The sequence below is a fragment of the Balaenoptera physalus genome (genome assembly GCF_965194825.1).
Source record: "Balaenoptera physalus genome assembly, chromosome: 19".
In the NCBI taxonomy this organism is placed as follows: domain Eukaryota; kingdom Metazoa; phylum Chordata; class Mammalia; order Artiodactyla; family Balaenopteridae; genus Balaenoptera; species Balaenoptera physalus.
This window is the reverse complement of record NC_138900.1, coordinates 51094856-51100855: the sequence shown is the minus strand read 5'-3', so window position 1 is coordinate 51100855 and position 6000 is coordinate 51094856.

The following is a 6000-nucleotide window of genomic DNA, read 5'->3' as shown; positions in this document are numbered from 1 at the left end:
CTTTCCAAAAGGGCCCAGGAAAATCTAAAGGATTTGTCACTCACTGGATAAGATGTTGAGCTAATTATATTTATTTGACTTGTTACATGGGAAGCAGTATCAAATAAGAAGTGATGTTAAACCTTCTTAGATTACATTTGTATGGATGCATGTTATTAACATAGGTGTTTTAGAAATTATATGAAATTCTTAGAAATCTGTTATGTCCTAGTACATTATCAGTCCTAATTCCAGTTATGATCTTAAAATTTTCTATAGCACATAAATAACCAGATTTCCTTGTCAAGTCCATTATAATAAACTCTCATCCAATCTTTAAGCATGGGCATTTTAAAGTCTTTTGTCACAGACAGCTGTTTTACTCTGATGCTTTGCAAAAAAGTCTGATTCATGAAAAGGACCCTACCAAGTACTCTTGATCACTAATACCTCGGTCAAATTACAAGGTGTTGAAGCTTGGGTGTATATTTCACGACTGAAGAAGGTCCACCTGACATCTGGTCCTGTGCAAAGAGTGGAGACGTCAAAATCAAATTGACTAGGAAGAGAAGTAGCCAACTTCAAGGTGGACTGCTTCCTCCCAAGCTGTCAGATCAAGAACATTTCCACAACTCAACAACAAAAAAACAAATAACCCAATCACAAAAAACGGGCAGGAGGGACTTCCTTGGTGGCACAGTGGTTAAGAATCCGCCTGCCAATGCAGGGGGCATGGGTTCAAGCCCTGGTCTGGGAAGATCCCCCATGCCACGGAGCAACTAAGCCCATGGGCCACAACTACTGAGCCTGCACTCTAGAGCCCGTGAGCCACAACTACTGAAGCCCACACACCTAGAGCCTGTGCTCCGCAACAAGAGAAGCCACCGCAATGAGAAGCCCACCCACCACAATGAAGAGTAGCCCCCACTCGCCGCAACTAGAGAAAGCCCGTGAGCAGCAATGAAGACCCAACACAGCCAAAAATTTAAAAAATAAATAAAAATGGGCAGGAGTCCTAAATAGACATTTCTCCAAAGAAGACATAGAGATGGCCCAAGAGGCACATGAAGAGATGCTCAACATTGCTAATTACTAGAGAAATGCAAATCAAAACTACAATGAGGTACCTCCTCACACCAGTCAGAATGGCAATCATTAAAAAGTCTACAAATAACAAATGCTGGAGAGGGTGTGGAGAAAAGGGAACCCTCCTACACTGTTGGGAATGTAAATTGGTACAGCCACTATGGAAAACAGTATGGAGTTTCCTCAGAAAACTAAAAATAGAATTACTATATCATCCAGCAATCCCACTCCTGGGAATATATATATCTGGACAAAACTATAATTCAAGCACCCCTATGTTCATAGCAACACTCCATAATAGCCAAGACATGGAAACAACCTAAATGTCCACTGACAGATGAATGGATAAAGAAGATATGGTGTGTGTGTGTATATATATATATATATATATATATATATATATATATATATATATATATATATATATACACACACACACACACACACACACACACATACATGAATAATGGACTACTCAGCCACAAAAAAGAATGAAATAATGCCACTTGCAGCAATATAGATGCAACTAGAGATTATCATACTAAGTGAAGTCAGAAAGAGAAAGACAAATACCATATGATACCACTTATATGTGGAATCTAAAATATGACACAAATGAACCTCTCTATGAAGCAGAAACAGAGTTACCGCAGAAGAACAGACTTGTGGTTGCCAAGGGGGACAGGCGTGGGAGAGAGATGGATTAGGAGTTTGGGATTAGTAGATGCAAACTATTACATATAGAATGGATGGACGAGCTCCTACTGTATAGCACAGGGAACTATATTCAGTGTCCTGGGATAAGCCATAATGGAAAAGAATATAAAAAAGAATGTATATATATGGGTAACTGAGTCACTTTGCTGTACAGCAGAAATTAGCACAACATTGTAAATCAACTATACTTCAGTTAAAAAAAAAAACAAAACAGAACATTTCTTTCCATTCTTCCTTCCCTCTCTGTCCTTTTCCCAAATCTTTTTTTATTTTTGGCTGCACTGTGCAGAATGTGGGATCTTAGTTCCCTGGCCAGGGATTGAACCCATGCCCCCCTCAGTGGAAGGCCAGAATCTTAACCACTGGACTGCCAGGGAATTCCCTCCTTTTCCCAGTTCTTACACCATGAAGGTCTTTATGATTCTTTTGCCTTGCTCTGGCCTGGAAAGACAATACCACTATTCACATATCTCAGGCCATTGCAAAGGGGGATAATCAAACCTCCAAATGACTGTTAGACTTGCCATGCTGCTGGGGATCCTGTAGTTCTACCCTCACAAACGTCTCCCTAATTTCTTTTTTTTTTTTTAATTAATGAATTTATTTATTTTTGGCTGCGTTGGGTCTTTATTGCTGTGTGCGGGCTTTCTCTAGATGAGGTGAGCGGGGGCTACTCTTCACTGAGGTGCACGGACTTCTCATTGCAGGGGCTTCTTTTTGTTGTTGTTGTTGTTGCAGAGCACGGGCCCTAGGCGCGCGGGCTTCAGTAGTTGCAGCACGTGGGCTCAGTAGTTGTGGCTCGCGGGCTCTAGAGCACAGGGTCAGTAGTTCTGGTGCATGGGCTTAGTTGCTCCATGGCATGTGGGATCTTCCCAGACCAGGGATCGAATCTGTGTCCCCGGAATTGGCAGGCGGATTCTTAACCACTGCGCCACCAGGGAAGTCCCCTCCCTGATTTCTAATGCCTCAGTTTCCCTGGAACAAACTTAGCTCCCTCTCTATTGTGTCACACTCCCTAGCCCTGGTCCATTTCCCTGACTCTGGTTAACAACCCCAAACCTGGGGAAACTTGCATCCAGGCTTCATACAAAGACACAAGGTAAGGGTAACCAGAATAAAACTGCCTGTGCAGTCTACAGACCCTTAAATTTTCCTGGTTGTCACCTTTCCAGTCTCAAGTCACAGACTCATACAGAGATTACCAGGAGGCATCATGATTCAAACTTTGCTTCCTTTGGCAGATCCCTACTGCCCAGGCTAAGAGTAAGTACAAATGAGGCTATGATCAAGGATCTCTCCTTAACTCTTGAAGATATCACAGGATCTGCTGCTAAAGCAATATCTATCCAACAAAAATCCCTAGACTCTCTGGTCAAAGTTGTTCTTCATAATAGGAGAGTCCCTGACTATCTTTTGCTGAGCAAGGAGGTAATTGTGCTGTAGCCCATACCACGTGCTACACTTGGACTGACACTTCTGGGAAAGTTGAGACTCAGTCACATAAGACCATTGGATAAGCCAGTTGACTTTAAAAAGTGACTCCTTCTGGACTTCCCTGGTGGTCCAGTGGTTAAGAACCCACCTTCCAATGCAGGGGATGTGGGTTCGAGCCCTGGTCAGGGAACTAAGATCCCACATGCCGCAGGGCAACTAAGCCTGCATGCCACAACTAGAAGAGCCTGCACGCCACAATTAAGACCTGACGCAGCCATAAATAAATAAATGGATAGATAGATAAATATTTTTTAAAAAGTGACTCCTTCAAGAGGGTCTTTCTTTGACTTACATGATTCTGATTGGTTTGGGTCTTAGGGACCGTGGCTCTCAAATGCACTCCACTCCTGCTTATAAAAATCATAGTTGTCTCCTGGTGTACTGTATTTTCTCAGAAGTTTTTTTTTTTTTTAATTTATTTTTTATTTTTGGCTGCTTTTGGGTCTTCGTTGCTGCACGCGGGTTTTCTATGGTTGCTACTCTTCATTGTGGTGCGCAGGCTTCTCATTGCGGTGGCTTCTCTTGTTGGGAGCACGGGCTCTAGGCGCACGGGCATCAGTAGTTGTGGCGCACGGGCTTCAGTAGTTGAGGCTCACGGGCTTCAGTAGTTGAGGCTCACGGGCTCCAGTAGTTGAGGCTCACGGGCTCTAGAGCACAGGCTCAATAGTTGTGGCACATGGGCTTAGTTGCTCCGCGGCATGTGGGATCTTCCTGGACCAGGGATAGAACCCGTGTCTCCTGCACTGGCAGGCGGATTCTTAACCACAGCGCCACCAGGAAGCCCTCAAAAGATTTAAATGCATATTTGCAACTGCTAACCACCAAGCTAATGATTTCCCTAAGACTAGAATCTCAGAAGAGGATCAAAGTGAAAGACCGACTTTAAGAAAGTGAACATGATACAGCATTGTCAACTGTGAATAAATACCACACAGAGACTCAGCAAAAACTTCGAGCATTCCAGAGTTTAGTTGGGAGTAGCACTAAAGCCTGAACAATTTTTTTTTTTTTTTTAATCACATCTCTCAGGCTGAGAGTCTGATCAAAACGAGGCATTGTTTAAAACAAGACAACAGGGACTTCCCGTTTCTGAGGGCCTAGAGTGGAAGCATCCGGGAGCGGCTGTTTCCCTCTAGGCTATTCCTTCTTCAGCTGTCTGGAGGGCCCCAGTACCTCTCCTGAAATACTAGGGCGAAAACTATTTCCTGATTTTCTAATTCTACAGAATGTTCTGTATTTATTTGTAACTTAGACAAAAAAAGGGGGGGAGCTAGTGAGGGAAAATGGGAAGATGTAGATCTTGTATAACTAGTATTAGCCTACCCAGTTAACCAAATCTCGAGGTGAACTGAATCATCCAGATAATTTGTTTGCAAGTAACAGATGCATCCAACTGGCAGCACATTCCTTGAGGAATTCAGTGAGCCCAGAGGGTAGAAGCAGAATGCATGAAACTATTTGAGAGTCTGCCCTTATTTTATTTCCAATAGGTTTGCCTTGATTGCTTATTCTTCCTGCCAAAACGATCATGTGGGTAAGATGTCTATAACTGCTAGAGATCTAGACATGCTTTACATTGACGTGATGAACCACAATCCCTTTCTTTCTGTGCCAGCTTTATCTTTTTTGTTATTAAGTTCTATGTTGGTCATCAATGAAACTGCAAGTTGACAGAGTACAGTTTGATCTGAGAGGTTAGTAAAAACTCTTGGTTTCAGATTGGCCTGAGTATGAAGCCAGAGAATTGTAGGAATGTCAGAGCAATAGATGGGGCAGAGGTCAGCCCCCGAGAGACAGGATGATCTGGCCACCAGAATGTACTCTCCACAAAGACAAAGATTTGCGTCTCTTTTGTACACTGATATATCCCAAATGCCTAGAGCAGTGCCTGGTGTATAGTAGGTGCTCAATAAACCATGGTGGAGAGGCTGAGAGGATGGGTCAGTGAGAACATTAGCATTTCAAGGTGGGGAAAGAAGGTTGGCTTGTGTGGATGTGGGGTGGAAATAGAAAATGTAGGATGGTGGAGAAGGCACGAGGGCTTTCAGGACATAAAGAAGTGACAATGGATTGGGGGCATATTACTTAGGGCCTGAGACCTGAAAGGGAACCGGTGCAGGGAGAGAGAAGCACTAACAAGATGTGCTTAGCTGTGTTAGATGGTCGCTTCTGTCGACGTGCAGGATAAGAAAAACTGAATGATAAACTAGAGGTACTGGTAATAATCCCATTTGGTCTTTCAAGACAGCTCAAATGGCAACTCCTTCTGAAGGCCTTTGCTGAGGGGTCAGCCCTGAAGTGAACAGCTTTCCTCTATTAGTTATTAGTGTATGTGTCTTACGCCTTTCTTAGGGTAAATTTCAAGAAAGTAAAGCCTGTCATGTAGCTAGTTAAATGGCAGGAAGGGAAACTGAACCCTCCAAGTCCAAAAAAACTCAGATTTGGCCGTGAAAAATGACTTGGAAACAAGCGACTCAGGCTTGTGCTTTGGTAGTAAATCTCTTTCTTTACCCTTATCTCTGGCAAATACACATGACCGTTCTGTTAATTGCGAATGAATGCTCTGTTAATTGCCTATTCATAGCCTTTGACCATTTTTCTACTGTGTTGTTTTTAAGAATCTATATATTCCAGATACTGAACTTCGTTGGTTATATTTCTTGCAAATATATTCTTCCTGTTTGTATCTCGTCTTACTTTTTTCTTATTTTTGAAGGTAACTGT